The 20154-nt window shown below is 48.3% G+C and overlaps 1 long non-coding RNA gene across 1 annotated transcript in view; it reads left to right on the top strand.

Annotated features, from left to right (window-relative positions):
* The window catches only part of LOC112545975 (uncharacterized), a 64014-nt gene that overhangs the window by 25975 nt on the left and 17885 nt on the right, over positions 1-20154 (top strand). The gene's annotated exons all lie outside the window — the stretch shown is intronic.

Below are 20154 nucleotides of genomic sequence, written 5' to 3'. Positions count from 1 at the left end.
GACAGATTCATTGGCAAGCCTAAGGGCTACCCCTCATTTGCATCTAAATTTACATGAGTTGACTCAGGGATTTAATTAGAGATAAATGCACCCTGCTATTATTTTTATTTATAGAGTGCTGTAAATATACACAGTGCTCTACAAGACACCCAGGAAAACAAAATGCGCCTTGCGGAGGAAGGCATGTCAGGGAGAAGACTGCTGCTGCTGCTTGCAAGCCAGTGTTTTGAGGTCTGCTTTTATGTTCTGAGGTGACTCCGCTCATTTGGGAAGGTAAATGAGAACTTGCTGAGCAGTTGCTTGGCCGATGCTGTGGGTTTTATTGTGTGCTTTGGACTGCGTCACATCCACGGTACAACATTTTTATGTTGTATTTCTTTTTCCTTCTTTTTTGGTCATCGTCCCAACCATCCCCACACTGTAAGTCCCGTCCAGTTCTCACTCCTGTGCCATAATTCTGGATCTGTGTGATCCGTCAGGTGAGCAGAGTCATTCGGTAGGGTTCTTCCATGAAACGTGGAGCTAAGCAGGTTAAGTTCTGTAAGACAATTAATTCTAGCTGAATCTTGGATTTAGCTTAAGCTACAATGGGTCTGTAAAGGACCTGAACTTTTTGTCTCCTTGGAGCGTCTCTAAGCTGTTGATCAAATGGATTATGAAGCTTTTTATGAACCATTCAGCAGAGGGCAGCTGTCACACTTGCATTCCTTGGGCATTGCACTCCAGCTGGCCATAGAAAGCTTGAAGCTGTAGGCAAAGCCTTTTGCTCCCAATGTCTCTCTAGCAGATGCAAATACAAAGCCCCCATTTCTTATCCCCTTGCAGTTGCAAAGAGGCTTCTGCTCCTCTGATAGCTGCAATAAAGACAGCTCTCCCCCCTCACATTTCTGCTCCTTTGTCAGCTGAGAAGAGAGGTCTCCATTGCCCTCTTGAACTTAATATTTATATGTATTAAAATAATATTTTTTCAGCTGTTAAGTGCCAAACTGTCTGGAGTGACTCAAAGGTATGAGTCCCAACCACAGAGCAAACTGTTAAGAAGCAGAACACAAACCCTAAATTGGTTGTGAATCCTATACTGAGATTTCACTGACCAACTATCGAATATAAACTCATCAGGCAGTATAACAGTATTAACATGGACAGTCCCTTTGGATACTCTGGTCTGCCTTGCCACCTAGCAAGCTTGCCTTTCTGATGGATGGTCCCTTACACCAAGGATCACAGAAGTATTCGCATTGATCCTAGATCAAAAGGACCAGTCGCTCACCCCTGGTCAATTGCACCTTAGATTGCACACAAAAGACGGTCCTTGTAACCAATCCTATAACAAAGTATATGCAGATGTATTAATAGGAAAAGGAAGTATTCTACCACCAGCTTAAAGCAGGCAAATGCTCACACACACATGAATTACAATCTTAAGTTTCCAAAACAAAAGAAATGTCTATGATAAGCAAGTGTCATATGTCCTTTAGGGCAAACCAGGACTAAGCACTGGGGATCTTTTGCTTATGCCGAGTAATCCTTGCCCCTCAGAGTGCAAGCAGCATAAAGATACAATTCCTCCTTGTTAGGGTTTTTATTCCTCCCCCCTACTCTTCTGCTTTTCGCTGCAAACTCACCTAACGGGAGGAATTCACTTGCCAGATTTAGCTTCATGGCTAAGGGAGTAAACAACAAAGTATTTTGTCCTCTTTAATGTTCCACTCTGCTTTGTCTGATGTTGATGGGCCTTCCTTATCATCCAGGACATGACACCTATTGGAGTTCAGCACTAGTTAATGACTCTCTCCTGTTGGATGGCACAGTTACAGAGGCTTAAATGCAAGCACTCAAATATTACCTTATAGTTTGGCGTTACAAGTGGGATCAGTGCATGCAGCAACCTATAAGCATTCCATAAAGTCTAAACACTGTCTTATTATTCGGATCCCTATTTTAACAATACTAACACACAGGTGATCCAAACTGTCCCAGCCATGTATTTGTCAGTATTAAGTTGAGGCATAGGGTGTGCCAGCAGCCCATTGAGGATCAAGAAGTGGCTGCAGCCATGCAGTGTGGTGAGCGTTGTGGATAGCTACAGAATGTGTCTTCCCCAAGCTTCCTGGGGCCAGGTCTTCTGAATCACTGAGTCCAGTGCCATATCCACTCCCCCACGTTGCAATTTTTGAAGGTATTTGTATGAATGAAAGGCATTGTGCACTATGTGGTTGGTGTGTTCAGAGTGTGCATGATAATGCATGTGTGTATGCTCATACAAGTGGGTGTGTGTGTGTGTGTGTGTTAGAGAAAAGAGTACATTCATGCACATGCTCTCTTTCTGGTCCAAGCATGTTTCGTCGCAGCTGTTCTCGTTGCCTAGCTCCATTTCACACTTAAGTGCTGGCAGTGTGGGGGAAGGGAGCATGAGGGTCACTAAAGGGAGGTGCTGCCATAGTCCAGAGATGAAGACTGTGTCCCATGCAGCAGCTGTGTTCCAGCTCCTTGCCACTCATGGACAAGTCTGGAATTTGAGCACCGAGTGTCTCTAAGCAGCACCCTTTATGGCCATATTCCTCAAACACATCGCTATACCTACATGTTCCACGGCTTCCCTGCTGCTAGTGGTTCAGAGGGAAGAAAGGGGCTTGATGATCTAGACTGCACATTCAAATCAGTCCTCATTGGAGGATTCTGGCTGTCCCAGGGGAGCAGTGGGGCAAGGGGAGTACCTGTACCATGCTTTTCTCCTCCTTCTGGGGGCTTTTCCTGTGGCAAACAATGGTGGGAGGAGCATTCTGAGGGAGAAGACAAGATGCCCCTCAGTTCTCTTTCTCATAGGCAGCATGTACCAATTTTGCGGACCTCCTGAGTGGGAGATGGGTACAGGCAGGTAGTTAATGGTGGCTATTATGAATGGTGTCTCCTCAGCATCCAGCATAATCAGTGGGGCCCTTCCTTCCCCCTCAATCCAGTAATGGTTGCATGCCCCACGTGTTACTGTAAGTCTCAAAGTGAGACTCCTCAGGAAGTTGCCATTTGTGGGAGGGGGGTTAAGCGCAGCTCCCCCTCCTGCTGCAAGTAGAGCAAGCTCCCCTCTCCTCTCTGAGCAGCCCAGCACTCGCCCCCTAGGCAAGTGTGGGGAAAGCTCCCCCTCCTGTTTCAGTTCTCTTTGGGTACATCAACTCGACTTTTGCCCTGCTGTGTCAAGTTACGCAACTTCAGCTACGTCAGTTGCGTAGCATAATTCGAAATAGCTTAACTCATTTTTTGGCTCTGTCTACACAGCAGGAAGTCGAAGGAAGAGCGCTCTTCCTTCGACTTCCCTTACTCCTCGTGACATGAGGGTTACTATAAGTCGGCGTAAGAAGTCCTCCAGCTCAACATTATTTCGAAATAAATGCTTGTTGAGTAGATGCGCACTCTGTTATTTCAGAATAATAAGTTATTCCAAAATAATGCTGCTGTGTAGATGTACCCTCTGAGGGCAGCTTCACCTGGCCCTGGCAGGTAGGCTCCACACTGCGTGGGCCTTGGCTGGGAGTTACACGCTCTCTGCTGTCCAAGAGAGTCTTGGGTCATCCTTGTGAACTGGTGTGAGGCAGGCACTTTGCATCAAGTCCACAGGCTGATGTGGAGTGATGGAGCAGAAAGAGTGAGCGGCGGGGAGGGAAAGAGAGATTGAGCCGGAGCGATGGCAATGCAGGGGGGAGGGAAGGCAGGAGCTAGGACTACGAGCAGCACAAATGTCGTCTTAATAATACAGAGCCTGCTCTCCACACTAACCTTGCGTTTTATCAACTGCTGTGTGATTTCTTTGTTTCAGAAAAATATCCCCCTCAGGCTACTGTAGCTCAAGTTTTGTCGCCAATATTTATATCTTCCTGTCTCTTCTCGGTGCCTTCGTGCTTGGAAAAGCTGCCCAAGGGGACTGTGGGACACAGGAGAATTTAGGAACGAAGGGGCTGCTACAGTGGAGCAGTCCGTGTATTTCAGTCTTTTCTCCTCCAGAAGCAGTCAATACTTGCTGCTTCTGCAGAAGGCAAAAGGGCCAATTGTGCAATGCTTCCAGTGATCACCTTACACCAGGGCTGGGGAACCTTTTTTGGGTCTGGGCCACACAGAGAAATCAGTCAGGAGCCGCACACAAGTGAGAAGCAAAAAAAAAAAAAAAAAAAAAAAAAGGAGGGTGGGGGGAGGGGAGCAAACAAACAAACCCTCACAGAAGCCCAGCAGTGGTGGGGCTGGAGTGCCAGCATGGGCTCCTTAATGCTGGGGAAGGGAAGCCTTGAGACTCAGGGGACTAGATCCACCCCGCCTTACACCCTGAAATTGGATTTGTCTATATTCCCTAAGGCTGTGTAACTATCCATATATTATCAATGGTCCTGCAATGGATATGGGGAGAAGCTGTGGCCACGGGGACAGCTAAGGGGGAAGTGGTATGGCTTAGTGGATAGCTCACTGCAGTAGGGCTCTGGTTCCTTTATGTCCTAGTCCCAGCTCCATACCTAGCTGTGCCTCTGTTTTTCCACCTGTAAAATGGGGATAACAGTCGTACCTCCTTTATAAACTACATTGGGATGTACAAATGTAAAGTGCTGTATCAGAACTGGGATAGACAGAGCCACTTGTCCTATGGTGGTATCAAAAGGACTCGAGTGGAGGATCTATTTTAACAAAGTTGCCTAAGAAAAATAGAGGGACATTCCCCAGCAGAACAGTCCAAGTTCTAAGGAAGAGTTTAACACAGCGAGGGGCATTTGTCCTCCAAGGGGGTTGGCATGTTGAATTGTTTGGTGCAGACGAAACACTGGGAGCAAGATTTGCCTCACTGAAGTCTTCTGCCCTTCCCCCTCTCTCGACTTCTTCTGGTACATGGAACAGGGATCATTCCACATAATCCAGTGTCTGCAAGGAGCAGGTGATCCTTTAGCCTTTGTGTTTTCTGCTTGTTTTTAGTAAATAGATCTGCACATTGCTTCTGCATGACCCTGCCGCCACTGCATTTCCTATTCATCACTGCTAAATTTGACTGCTTCTGTACTTCACAAGCATCCACGCTTCTCCTCCTGTTAGGGGGCAGGGTAAGGAGGCTATAAAGTCCTCTCTGGGGGCCAAATTGTGATATCTGTTATGCAGGTGCAATTCTGTCATCTTCAGGGGGTAGCCCTCATGTTAACAAGGGCAGAGTTTGAGCCAAAATCATCTCTTTTCTGGTCTACCTTGTCCTATAGTTTGCTATCTCTTGTCGTGGTCTGTTGGTCCCCTCAGACTCAAGCCATCGCTGCATCCACTCTTGTGACATTGCCAATCTCTTTTCTATCTTATCTATCTTTCCTGAAGCAAAATTTGAGACCATGGATTGGGTCAGGGTATAAAAAGATCCCACATCCCGGTGTGATAAGATCTACAGTGCTGTGGGGTTTTAGCCCCCCCTTTTTTATTACCCCTCGCCTTCTGCGTGCTTTCCCAACAGCTGCTGCACACTGTGCACACAGCTTCATGGTGCTACTTGACTATGTTGCCTCCAGGGATTCTGTGGATTTAAAGCCAGTGGAGGCACTGAGGCTGGGATAGCATTGTCTGGGCTCTAGCAGAAGCACAGCACATGGCTAAGAAAGCCCCCTAAGTTAGTGGTGGGCAACCTGCGGCCCATCGGGGTACGATGTGTGACCCACGAGACACTTTGTTTACTATTGCCCATGTGCAGAGTTGCCAGTTTCTGCACGTTTCATTCCGCATCGTTTTTTTCCTACTGGTATTACTACAGACATGTAAAGCAAGGGCACGTGCAGTGAGGTGCGTGTTGATTGCACACAACGTTGTGAGAGTTGTACACTGCCTCGGCATCGAGTCAGAGTGCTGCTACGGTTCACCCCACAAATTCTAGGTACACAAGTGCAGTTAGAAAAACTACCTATCCTGAGAGATGTGGCCAAGACAATCTTGCGGCCCACTGAGATGAAGGAGGGTCACTCATGCAGCCCTCTCACTAGCCTGCGTTGCCCATCGCTGTGCTCGGTGTTAGTCTTGGGTCCAAATGAGGCTGAGCTTTGTGTGTTGAGTAGGGTTTGCGATTCAGGCTCGTGCTTGCTCCTCTTCAGGAGTAAACACGCCTGACCAGAGATACCGATCTAGTCACCCCATGAGATGCCATCCAGAGCTTCCTTCCACTCCATTCCCCAGCACTGCTGCTGATTAGACAATCAACCATCTCCCCCCTGCCTTCTCTCTGACCTGCTTTTACCTCTGTGGGGGCAGGCTTCCCTACAGAACCAGCAGAGCTGCTAGATGAAGAGGATGTTGATTCACCTCAGAGCTGCTGACCCTGGCCCAGATGGAGTGCGCTAAAGTCATGGGCACTTTGGAAATACAGAAAGAACGGAGGTCAGCTGAGAGACCCTTTCTGAACGAAGCCGTGGTACTGTGGTGGAAAGATAATTAGGATCCCATAGCTGGTGCCTCCCCCCATTTTCCTGGTGTGTGCGCGGAGGTGAAGGGTCACCAGCAGCAATGTTGTGAAATAAGGACTGGCTGCTTTCTGTGCTTGCCAATTTCTCTGATGTCTGTGTGAGCTGGGGGGAGGGGAGTGTGTGACTAGACTAGATGGGGAGGGGAGAGGAGGCGGGCTTTGGGCAGAATAGCAAATGGGTATCCAGACTAACTGCAGCATCTCTTTGTGCAGGTGGGTATATGACCCTGCCTTGTATTGCATGTGCGGTTGGGGGGTGGGGGGGTGGGAGGAGAGGACAAGACTGGTGGTGAAGGAGGAAAGGTTTTGACCCAATTGCACAGGGAGGAAAGATACAGGCAATGAGCTGATGGGAAGAATGGGGCGAAGTCAGTTCCCTTAGCTCCATGGGCGAGCCTTGAGCAAAATGTCTCCTCCTTGGTTCCGATGGTGGTATCACTTGGCTGCTCACAGTCTAGGGAACATCTAGCCCTGGATCCCAAACCCTGCTGAACCTTGAGGGAGGAGTATGGCCATCTTTCACCTGTGCCATCGGGGTGGGCAAAGTACAGCCCATGGGCTGGAACTGGCTCACCAAATCTCCAGATCTGGTCTGCAGCCCAGTGGGACCCTCAGTGAGGCTCCCTGCCCCCTGCATGGTGCTCCGAGCAGCTCTGAACACTGCAAGCCTGGGGAGACGAGAGAGGCTTTGTGTGCTGCCCCCTCCCCCGGCACAATCTTGCAGCTCCCACTGGCCAGTTTCTGGCCAATGGGAGTTGCTTGTTTGCAGGACAGGCAGCGCACAAAGTAGCCCTTCGCCCTCTGGGCTTGCAGCATTCAGAGCCACACATGGCCTCACAGCCGGCTGCTCTGAGTGGCATGCAGTGGCATGGAAGTCAGGGACCTTGGCTGAGGAACCTGCTGGGCTGATGGCTAGGGGCTGCCCAGGTAAGCACCTCCCGGCCTCTGTCTGCCTCTGGCATCCCAGCTCCTCCCTCCCACCAACCCTCCTAAGCCTCCCTTCTGCACCCATACACCATGTCACCCAAACCCTCTGCACCCCTGCTTCTACACCCATACCCCCTCCCAGTCTCTGCACATCCTCCTATACCTTTCCTCCAGGTTACAGCCCCCTCCCAGACCTTGCACTCCAATCCCCTATGCCCGGTCACACCCCAGGCACCCTCTCTTGCACTCCTCTTTCAGGTCAGTATCCTCTCTTGCACCCATAACCCCTCCCAAATCCTGCCCCCCCATCACATTCCCAACTTACATCCCCCTCCTGGACCCTGCACCCCCTCTTATACCCCTCCTTCAGGTCAGAATCCTCTATTACACCCGTAGCCCCTTTTGGATCCTGCATGCTCTCCTGCACTCCTGGTTCCTGCCCCATGTCGCAAACCCCTCCTTCACCCACACCCTCTCCTACACCCCAGTTCCTTACCCCAAGGTTCCTTCTGTACCCAACCTCCATCCCAAACCCTGCACCACCTCATGGAAGACCAAATCCTTGGAGTGACCCCCATCAGAAACGATTGCCCACCCCTTCGTTTAGGATTATTTCTAGGGATGGGTTCCTGGGGACATCCCTTCCCTTCCTACCCCCTCTCCTTTGTAAACACTGGCATTACTTCTTCATGAGAGTGAGCTGTGGGCTACATTGAATTCTACTCCCTGGAGACAGCTCCCCTGGAGCACAAACACACTTGTTACTCTTCTTTTCCCTGCTTCTGTCTTCATAAATGGTCTGTTTTTCCTGGCCGGGGAACTGGCTACGCTGGACTCTGGCCTTCCCCTTGGGGCCAGGAATTCCTCTTTTTGTGAGGCAGATTCATGTATGTTCTTCCATATGGGCTGAGGTATGAGGGACTGTTCTCTTTTCCCCTTAGCTTTTCCTTTCACCTGGACCCAGACAGGAAGCAGGAGGGTCCCACTGCCTGTAGATGATGTGGCTTTGCACTAGTTATGTGCAGTCAGGCTTTCAGTACTCAGACATGCACTTTAGTGCTGGCCTGTGTTCTCCCTGCTATGCCAATCTTGCCCTGCCACGGCCACACACGCTCAGAGCTCTGCCAGTGCTCCTCAGCCCTGGCCTGCAGCATCCCAGGCTAATCCAATTTGGGCTCCCAGTTGGGTCTTTTGTAATTCCTGCCTCCCAGGACAGTCACAGCAAGTGGGTCTTAGCTGCGGCTGGCAAAAACAAGGGATTGAGCATGTTATAGATTAGCTGGGTGCTCTGCTGCTTTTTACCAGGACTGAGATTTAGAGGTGGAACTTGATGCAAACATGGCTGAATTTCTAGTCCTGCTTGATACCCAGCCTTTCGCCCCTGGCATCTGTTTACCAAATGGAGTCTACAGCGGATCACAAGTGAAATGAATTGTGGAGGTCTCATCATAATTTGTAGTTGCAGTTGTTCACATCACAAACCCTTCAAACAGTTTGTCATGGCAAGCAGTCCCCCTTTGAGCTGTATGGAGATTGATGCCTAGACTAGCAGGGGCTGCTGCAGATCAGAGGTGAGGGGTGTGCAGACTCAAGGTCTGGAATAGCAGCAGATGCTGCGGGTCTGTGTTGAGTTGCATTGGCACAGCTGTGTGGGGAGCCCAGGTTAGAACAGCAGCACTGAATCATTCTCTACAAATCCTCTGCTTGTTTGACTATAAACTGGGGGGAGGCATGTGTTTCTTCAATTTCCCACGACAAAGCAAGTATAAAGGGGATTATGAAGGCAATGCTGGGGGAAGAGAGAGGGATTTAGAAGGAGAGGGGAACATGAAGATTGAAAGAAATAAAATGCAGATTGAAGTTGTCGGACCAGAACACAAGAACTTCTCAGTCTATATATTTAGCTCAGTGAGGTGTATAAACAGAAACCTGCAGCCAGCTCAGTCGCTTCCCCCCAGTGGAGTGAGTCATCGGCCCTTAGATCTAAAGTTAGGTTCACATTGCAGCTTACACTCGCTCTCCCATTTTATTTTTCTCCTTTCTATTTTGAAGGATGTGGGAAAAACTGAGCCCTGCCTACTGGAAGCAGCAAACACAAAAGGTGGTGGCATTAGCAGCTCGACCAGTCCCCAACGGGATGCCATACGCACCAGCTACCCATGCTGGGTTTATGTGAGCTGGCCAGAGCACACAGGCTGCCTTAGGGATGGACCTGGGACTGTGTCCTGACCTTTAGTAGTTGAGAGCGATCTGTCCGCACCGCAGATGTGACTCCGAGGGGCTGATGTGCTCTGCACAGCTGTGTCACTACCAAGGGGGCCGGGTGGGCTGTCCCTACTAGCTAGACACAAAAATGGATTCTGGGTGTTTGCTAAAGGTACCTGCATCAGCCTTGGACCAGGTGGGGCCTCTCTTGCTCTGGGGCTAACAGAGTCTGCCCCTGGGGTCAGAGGCAGGGGGTTTGGCTAAGGTCTCCCTCTGAAGTCAGAGGCAGGGAGCAGGACTCAGCTAGGGTTTGACCTGGAGGCAGGGAGGGGATTCGGCTTGACTGTGTCAGAGACGAATATGCCAAGAGCGCCTGCTAGTTGAGCCAAGCATAGTTTGGCTCCCCACGTGGCTTAGCCTTTTATATTGCTATTGGCTGGACCCCAGCTGCCTGCTGGGTTTATGTGAGCTGGCCTGAGCACACATCCAGATCCTGCACTGGCTTGTGCCTGGCCACTGAAAAATGAGACACTGCTTGCCCTGAGCATGTGGATGCTTGGGGTTCAAATTGCCAGCGTAGGACATGCTGTGGGAAGGAGGGGGCAGCTCACAGGCCTGCCAGGGGGACACTATTGACCTGAGGTCTCTTCACTTCTATAAGACTCTTTCTTCCCTGCCTGTCCCCCACCACCTGTCCCCCTCTTAGAAGCTGTTTGCAGTTGAGGATCGCCAGGGTTGGTAATTGCCCCCTTTAAGTGAAATCAATAGCAGCCATTGAAGTCCACTTCCAGGAGGGTTTCCAACACTCAGGGCTCTTTAGAACTGAAATATAGACCTGTGCCTTTGTCCACAAGCACGGCTGGCTCAAGTGATGAAAGGGAAGACATGCTGCCTGTATTATTTCCCTCAAAAGCAACAGAGCCAGTGAGAGGGAGGAGGAACCCCCAGAGACAGCTCCAGATATGTGTGTAGCATCAGGCACACTTCTAATTGGACCCGAATGCTGGAACCAGGATTAACCCCTCTCTCTTCCCTCCCCCCATCTTGGTATCAGAGGAAGGAGCCCCTTGTTCCTCTTGTGACAGGAGATCAAACTTTTGGAAGGAGTTCCAGCGGCTGAAGAAGCAATGTTACTCCAGGCCTGAGACGAGGAACTGTCGCCCTCTCTTCAGGTGTTTGCTCCAGTGGTTGTGGAGGGTGAAATCAGACCATGAGAATACTCCCCTCCCCAAGGATTTGGCTACAGATGTCTGGTGGCTCACATCACCTGCTGTACTCGGTGTGACTGACAAGCGTGCAGAAATCCTTCTCCAAGTGTGCAGTCCCTGTGGAGTCCGGGCTGCATTTGTGGTTGAGAAGGTGCAAAATTCGGCTTTTGTTTGTTCTTGTCACCAACTCCAGATTGAGAGGATAAATCAGACCTCGTCATTCCCCTCTCTGCCCCTTCTCCCCCTGACCTTTGTAGATTGACTTTTTTCTGGTTTAGAGCGTTTGTTTGAAAGCCAGAGTTCAAAATGGCAGCCTGACCCTCATGGTGTAGATATTTGGGAAGCTACGTAAATTTAGCTCCCTGTCAGCCTCTCTGTGTGTCCGTCCCTCCTTCCTGTCCTGGGTTCCGTATGCCTTCTCTCACAGTTCTTTCTCTTTGCCTTCTCTCACAGACTAAAGTCTCTCTCTCCCTGCAACCTTCTTTCTTTTCTCCGTCTCGCCTTCTCCCTCTGCCCTCCTCCTCCCTTTTCTCATTGATATTCATGTATGAATAAATTCAATTGCATTTTCCCTTTTCCCCCGAAGGGGCTTGTTGGTGAATTGGAGACATTTGAAATCATAGAGTGTTCCAGTGTCTCATTCGTGGGATGGGACCAGAGCTGTTCCTTCTCAGCAAGGAAAGGAGGGAGAAGCCTTTGGTGAAAGGGGGAGAAGTGAGGGCTGAGGGACTTGTGATGAGGAACCCAGGGGGCCAGGGTGAGTTAAAGGGACCATAAAGCAACAAAGGCATAGAGGGTCAGCCAGCCTTTCGTTTGCATCTAGGAGCAGCGTGTGTGTGCATGGGGCTGTATATGGAGGAGGAATGTGTCTGTGTGTCCTGAGGCTTGCTGTATAGCTGTTTATATAAAGTGTGGAGGTGTGTGTGTCTGGGGTGGGAGTAGGGAAATAGCAGGGGCATGCCATGCTGTTCATATAGTATGGAAGGTCTGCTGTGTATATGGCTCCCTGGTGTATATATACTTGTGTATGGAGAAGGGAGGAAGCTTCTGTGATTAGTGCCCAGGACTGGGAGTCGGGATAACTGAGTTTAACTCCTACTTCTGGCACAAACTACTGGGCTATGTCTACACTCGTGGCTTCTCGCATGAGAAATATGCAAATGAGGCTAATATTCCTGAAAATAATCAGAGGGTTTTTCTTGTGCAAGAAGGGGCAGTGTAGACAGCTCCTTCTGGTGCAAGAGGCTCTTCTGCAAAAGTGGCGGCTCATAAGATATGCAAATGAGGCTCGGCGATATTCCACGCTTAGCCTCATTTGCATATTTCTTGTGCAAGAAGCCGCGAGTGTAAACATAGCCCTGGTGTGATCTTGGCAAAGTTTCTGAAGGACCCATTCTATGAGGTACTGAATGTAGGTGTGACGGCGCTTTGGGGGTCCCCCGTCTCCTGCACCCCGAAATGGCACAAACAGACTGCACCAGCCGGTGGAATAGAGGAAGTTTATTGCCTCTCCAGGATACAGCACAGCACAGATGTAATCTGGTCACAGAGCTGGGCTAGGATGCCTCAGGCCCCCTTGAGATGGGGGAGACTGGGCCCCTAAACTCCAGCCCCTTTCCCTAGGCTGTCTCCTCCATGCTCTCAGACAGCCACAAAACTAACCTTCTTCCAGCCCTGCCCCCCAGCCAGGGCAGCATTCCACCTTTCTTTGTTCCTCTCCATGGGGGGTGTCTGGCCATACTGGTTTGCATAGTGACTCATCCTGTTTTGCTGGGTCGTGGTACCCACGGCAGCCAGTGGGGGTTACCCCAGAGCCAGCAGCATAGAAACCAGCCAGGTACCCCCACTACATCACAGGAGGTACTCAATACTTCATAGAAACTGACCCTTACTTCCTCTGAAGGATCAGCCCCTTAATTTCCGTGCCCTTCAGTTTCTTCACTTGTCAGCATGGGCTAACAAGGGTTAGCTCATTAGTGTTTTGAAAGCCCATTGTTATCCCCGGCTGCAAGGCAGTTTAGAAGTGTGAAGTATATTCTGGGACATCTATAAGTTTGTTAAAACTAGAGCTAAGTAGATTGCCAGCGGTCTGGCATTCCAAAGCCTCACACTGTCCATCTGTCCTTCTGCCTCTGACGTGGCCAACCTTTGACACAATTAGGCATCTCTTGTAGTATGCCAACAGTTTTGCTGTATGGTGGGAGGTGGGTGGAGCCACATCCAGAGTCATGTTGAGATTGGTATTTCTGAAAATCAGGTTCAGTTTGTTTTGAGATGCTCACTGGTGTTTACACACATACTCACACTCACACTTATACATATGCACAACTCTGGAACTGCTCCTCCTGGGGAATATTGTATGAAAGAGCTTAAAAAAATATCAAAACTCTTTCCAGGTGCTGGAGAGAGTCCAGAAAAAGCAACATGGCAAATTTACAGAACAGACAGGCTGTCTAACAAGAAGTGGCTCAAAGATATGCATATGTAGCTTGAGATAAAAGATCTCATTTATTTCAGCGGGAACATGCATGGATTCATGACATGATCTGGAGGGGTATAAAGAAGGGCTTTTTGTTTAAGTGCATTATTAAAAACAGAATAATAACAGGCCATTTCTATAGTACTAGTCATCCAGAACTCTTGACTCACTTTGTTTCCAGTCCTTCATTTCTTCCTCACGCTAAACACCCATTGACTTCAGTGAGAGCCAGATTTGGCTTCAGTAGGAGAATGATCAGGCCCTTTATCTAATAAAATAATGTTATGTTGAAAGTTGTTAATGGCTACCCTCAGGGAAACTTGGCTTCAAAGGAAATTGCAGACTTCATTGCAGCCAATGGCTGGGCCAAGTGCCGTTCTTCAGAGTCGACAGAAGGAATAATCATGCCCCTTATGTAGTAAAACTGACTTGCTGGCTATGGCCCAAGGCATGAGGCCACTTGACAGGTCAGAGCTGTGTGTATGGACTGAGGGGTTTTCCTGGTTGCATGCTTCTTGGGCATAGTCTTGCTGGGATGGCACACTTGGGGATTGCTGAACAAGGAAACTGCCTACTGCTTGCTTCCACTGCTATGTTCAGGGAAACAGGGCTTTGTGTACGCATTGTTTGTTGACAAATAAACGAGAGCAGCAGACAAGAATATATCTGACTCTCATATGATCTGTTTGTCAATCTGACATAAACGATCTTACAAGGCTAACTGCTCAGGCCAAAGCTTCAACTATAATATTAATAAATATTTAGCACTTACATGCAGGGTCCCTTCACCCACCACTAAAGAGAAGTCTGCTCTGAAGTGGAACATGGCAGCTGTTTGACAGTGCACAGCAACACTCTGTAACAACTAACAGCAGGAAGAAAACAAGATTCTATCCAATGTTGAAAGTGCAGAGAGCATTTTAAAGGAAGCAGAATGTAATTTTCCAAATTGGAAATTACTCAGGATTGTAGCGTTAATGCCCCTACCCTTGTGAGAAGCTCCAGGGACTTTTTAATGACCGTAGTGGTCAGGACCTTTGTCTTCGCATCTATAAGAGGACACCACAGTACCCAGTAGCAACATTTTTCATACCACGATCTCACATTTAACCACTTGCAACCATTGATCCTCCTCAGATAGGATCCAGAGGCCTGTCCTGCCACATTCCTAAGATGCATTGTTGGGAATTCACATGACCATATGTGTGGTGGAAAATAGCAATGTAAGCGAGTAGTCGACTACCTGATAAGCATATACTTATCATCAGGGCTCGACAAACTATGTAATCTACTCACCCATGGAGAGTAGATTACAACCCGGAAGAGCTGGGTTTGGGCGATCGGTGCACGTGCAGATCGCTGGACAGCGCAGCTGACGAGCGGGGCTCGCCACAGCTTGGCGAGCACTGCTTATCAGGTAGTGGAGTCACTACTCGACTAGTCACTTCCCCTCCCACCCCTTGCTGCCTCTGTATCAGAGGCTCCAAGTGGGGTGGGGAGCAGGAGCCATTGCTGGAGGGAGCTGGCTTAAAAGCTGGTTTCCTCCAGCACCATCTCTGTGTGGCAGCAGGGGAGGCAGAGGAGCAGCAGGGGACTGTCTGGGTGTGAGCTGAGAACCAGCTGTCCCGGCTTGTGCCTGGTCCCAGAAGCTGCACCTCTGCTTTTGAAATGTAGCAAGAGCTGCCCGCAGGTCCCCACTTGCCCCAGGTTCCAACTGCTGTACCTCTGCCTTTGAAATGTAGCAAGAGCCGTGGGCGGCTTTTGCTACATTTCAAAGGCAGAGGTGCAATGGGGATAACGAGCACCTTCCTCCCTCCTTACCGAGTAGTCGATGGACATTCCATCGACTACTTGATTAACTGAGTAATTGAAATTGAACATCTCTTGTGGAAGGGAATCTGCTGCAATGACAAATGCTACCAGAGACAGGGCATGAGTGGAACTCACATTCCTCTGAACGACTGCAAGCACCAATTTGAGAACCACTGCCGGGCCAGAGAGTCAGATGCCCCAATCCCCCCAACTGGATTCATGCCCAGGTAGAGCCCTGGTGAGCACCAAGGCACAGATCCAACTGGGGCCGTAGTCCCTACTCAGCCACCTAGCAAAGACAAAACCACATACTAGAACTGTAACCTTTCACCTGCTGTAAGTAAAGGGTACGAGCCATTCAGTGCCAGGTGCTGTTTGCATCTGCCATGGAAACCCAACGGAAACTTAAAAGGAGAAAAATGTACATATTGTAGGGCCTATTTATCTGACTGTACAAGAGGCTGGGCACAAAGTCAGGTTACGTGATTTCCTAGCTCTTTGGCCACCTCTGCAGGTGGGAGACTAGGACTTACTACTAGAAATAACAGAGCAGCTGGTATACTGTCCTAGCTCCATTGTCTCCCGCTGAGCGATGCTGCTTTACATCAGCAGATGAGCTGGTCCAGCAATTCCTGTCAATTATATTTCAATATACCATTCCCCGCACCCATTCCAGTGTCATAAAAACAGTGGAGAATACATTTATAGTGAGTTGTTTCCATCTCTGCAGTTGTGATAACAGGTGGTGTGGGTGTGGGTGTGTGTGTGGGTGTGTGTGTGACCTGGATTTGAGGGAGGGGCTTTTAAGACTTCTTGTTTATTATACCTCTCTGAGAAAATGGTAAATTCCTTACTTGCTTGGTTTGTGACCTGTTGAGGGACATACAGATCGAGTAGAGGAAAAGGTGCAAGCAGTCTGAAGCCAGTGTCAGAACAGAGTAGAGGAAGGGCTGGCTAAAGACAGAGGGGAGACCAGCTGGCCTGAGACCCACATTGTGTGTGTGTGTGTGTGTATTTCTGCCTTTCTCTGATGCTTCTAAAATTTCTGCCTGTGTGTGTCTGTAATTGTAGGTTTCCCCTAAAGACATTTGGTGTCACTGTAAGGATAGCATTTCTCTCTGCCTGTACAGTTATTCTGTCTCTCTGTGCCACTCACTCTGTACGCCTTTGGTGAACATACCATAAGACACAGGGAGAGAGAGAGACCGATAGAAATCACACACAATTCTCTTCTCCTGGCTTTCTCACCATGGAGTAGATAAACTTCCCTCATCACCTTCCACCCCTTCCTGATTATCTTGTCCCTTTGGTCTTTTTTGTTTTTTAAGGGAGCTGCCTTCACTCCTTGCCCCTTTATCCCCACCTGCTTGGGGGAAAAGAAAAACAAATCATCCCAGCTCCCTCCCTCCAAGGGAGAGATTGTTTTAGCTCCGACTCAGAAGCCTCAGACTCCAGCCTGAACAGGCACCTTTTCCTAACATGTATTTTCCTTTTACACCATCTCCTTCCTGCACACGCTCAATGCTCGCAGCTATGGATCTAACACAACTCCCTGATTCTTGCCAGCAGGTTTTTTGCTCCCGATCGCTCAGCTGATCCTGATCTTTTTCTTTTGGGGTGGAGGGGGTAGGGGTGTGTGCACGCTTGGGGACGAGGACTGTGTTGGAAATTTTTCAAAGCTTCCTTTTTAAAAAATTTTACCTCTTTGACCTGGACTTTCCCTTTTGGAGATTTCTGTTCCGTGCAAAGGTAGGTGGGAGACTGGTACACCTGGCTAACCTAAATTGTCCTGCTCTCTTAAAAAAACCAACAACAAAAAAGCCAACAAAAAAAAAACTTGAACCTCCACCCCTATCCACCTTTAGAATACCTGTTCTCTTAGGATCTGTTTCCTTTTTGAAACGAGTAAAGGGTAGATGCTTCTGTGCTGTTAGTTATTTCATCTTGCCAAAAAGGAAAGTTATTTCTGTGTTTGTCCCTGCCTCTATTTACCCAACAAGTAGTAATAATTTATCTTGTCTGTGGGGAGAATATGGATCTAGTAGTATATAGCGGCAATTATTATAAAGAATGTGTTTCTCACACACAGATGGAACCTCTTTTTTTATATGTCTATAAATACTATACAATGGGTGTATGAATAATCTGAAGAAATGTAGTATTAATCATGGATTTTTTTGGGAGGGGGATGGAGAGGATGAGGGGGTTAGAAAATCTCCCCTCTGGAGAGCTGACTGTCTGAGACTGTATATTTTTAACTTTTGTTAAACTGGCTTACTGGTAAAGGTTGATTTAGAGGTTTCTCGTTTTTTCCATTTGCATAGCAAGAGTTGGGTTTGGGGTTTTTAAAAAAATCCCTCTTCATCTTTACTTATTGTTATTACACTGAAATTGTGTGTACAGTTTCCCAAAGTGTTTTGGAGGGTTTGAAAGATAGGATGCACTTTATACATAAAATTTGTCAGTAACTGTGAATTTGGGAGGAGAGGGAAGAGAGAAAATTTTTAAAAAGAAAGACCCTGGGATATTGTTAGACATTGATGACTGGCAAATATTTGGCACGGTCCCCCCGGTATTATGTTTTCGTAACACTGAAGTGCATTCCATTTGCTTCATGGTAACAGCAGCTGGGTGAAAAGTACCAAGGGCTTCAAAATCACTTTAGTGCAAATTATTCCAAAGAAAATGGAAAACATCAGAAAACAGAACTTGCCTTCTATTTTCTGTCAGTCAGAAGGGAACAATTTCTTGTTGATCTGGGGGGCTGTTCATGGATCCATGTCTCTCTTACCTTGTATAATGCTACATTAATTGTCTGTTGTTTCTATGTGCTATTGCAGGGTTGTTGGTCTGTTTAAATTCTGGCTGGTGATGAAAGGTTTGTTTGATATTGGGGAGAGGAGGAAGTGCCTCTTATCTGCACCCCCACATTAATGTTTTAACCCTGTCTTAATTTGGGGCAAGACATACACAAGCCCACAGTCTTCATGTCATCCCCCTCCCCACCCACACCTTTTAAGAAACTTAATCTGCAACACATAGGGAACCCAGAGCAGAGAGGGGAACAGTGATTTTTTTCAGGACACCTAAGCCCTCGCAGCAGCACCCCCCCCCCCAAGTGCTTCCTCATATCGTGAATCTGGGTAGGAGGTCTGATGCAGGCAAGGGACACGGTTAGTGCTAGCTGGCCTCTCTCCCTCCCCACAGCTTTGCCAATGTACCTCAAGCCTGACTGCATTATCCCCAGCTAATCCAGTTTTGGAGATGCCATGCATCTCTGCCCAGTGCAACTCAATCCCAATCTACAGCTCTCCCAGCTTTCACAGCCCTCTCCTATCTAGTCCAATCATAGCATTGTGCAGCTGGGCTTGTGGATTCCTTTTTCTCCATTAAATACAGATTTCATGGTGTTCGTATCAAATATACATTGTTAGAATAATGCACCCCCATTTTCTCTCCCTAAGTAAACATGGTATGTCAACACATTCCTTTTCTGGGGGCAGGGGGGCAGGTACAGGCTTATGCCACCCACAGATGCCTGCACCTGACTGGCTTGGGAAGAACTGATACCACCCCACTCAGGTAAGGGGGAAGCAGTTCTCCAGAGAGTCTTGGCACCGCATGCACATGTAGATGGAATGACTGGGAAAGGCAGGTGTCCCTGGAAAGGGTGTATATGAGCACTTACCAGCTCTACACATAAGTAAACAGACACCTGTCATGCTGTGAGATTTCAGGAGTGTGAGAAACGAGGAGGGGGCTTCCTCTCAAGGGACTTTCTGGATCCCATTTCTGCCCCCTGGAGTGGGGCTCTTTCTGAAGGTGTTTAAAAACAAACAGCTGGGTGTGCCCTAGCCTTCTCCTTTTTTCCCTAAAAGCCCCACCATGACTACCTTGGTTGCAGCTCTACCATTGATGCCTGAGGGTACACAAGGGCAGGTCAGAGACTGGGGAAGCATGAATAACGGCTGATGCTGGCTGGGGAAGTAATTGTTAGTTGTTTGCCTCCTTATTATTTATTTGGATGGGTAAGTGTCGTGAGCTTAGCATGTGTAAAACAAGAAAGGCTAATCAGCGGTCAGGCTGCCCAGAGTCTAGCGCTGGCTGGGCTAGCTTCCCCCATGCTGTTCTTTTGCTGGACCTCCTTATCAGTAGCATCTCCTGCTCTTCCAGCCCTGAGTCTTCCTACAGCTCTGTTACTGCACATCAGTCCTGACCTGCAGCTTCCCTGCTGGCCTCTCTCCCTCCCCACAGCTTTGCCAATGTACCTCAAGCCTGACTGCATTATCCCCAGCTAATCCAGTTTTGGAGATGCCATGCATCTCTGCCCAGTGCAACTCAATCCCAATCTACAGCTCTCCCAGCTTTCACAGCCCTCTCCTATCTAGTCCAATCATAGCAACCTATGCAGTGCAGATGAACAAGACTAGGATGAATTGGGCTGAGTCTCGGTCCCTTATGCCTTTGAGGAAGGATTGGAATTCCAGTTGCCAGTGCAAATAAACTTCATCCGCTTCAAACAAAATCTTTACATCACCTTTTTGTTCATTTTTCTCACATAAAAGAGACAAAAACCGTGTGAAACGCACATGCCATTGGAAGGATTCTTTAAAACCACTAGCTCCCGGTCTGAGGGATAGCCTTGATCCTGAAGTCTAATCCACACAAGTAGCCACTTGTGCCTGCCCAGTGCCCTCCTGCTATCATGGGTCTGTGAATGGGACTGTATCCACCAGAGCAGATTAGATTGTAGGGTCAGGATCATAGTAAGTCTGTGCTTTGGTTTCCCATCTATGAAATGGGGATAAACTTACTTTTTGTGTGAAGTGCTTTGATATCTACAGTTGAAAACTGCTGTATGAGCTACATATTATTAGCATTTAGATTGAAGGTTTCTTCATTTTTGTAAGCCGTATTATAATTAACTAATGAAATGTCTTCAGACGTCTCTAAGAATGCCTATCCTAAAGTTCTCAGCACTCACACGGGTGTATAAAAATACATTAGGCCAACTGAAAATATGACTAACCCATCCAGCCATAACTCAGAAAGTATAAATTAAT

Source organism: Pelodiscus sinensis, chromosome 1 (genome assembly GCF_052426305.1).
Source record: "Pelodiscus sinensis isolate ZL-2025 chromosome 1, ASM5242630v1, whole genome shotgun sequence".
Lineage (NCBI taxonomy): Eukaryota > Metazoa > Chordata > Testudines > Trionychidae > Pelodiscus > Pelodiscus sinensis.
Note: the sequence above shows the minus strand (reverse complement) of the source record. Positions and strands in the feature narration are given on the sequence as shown.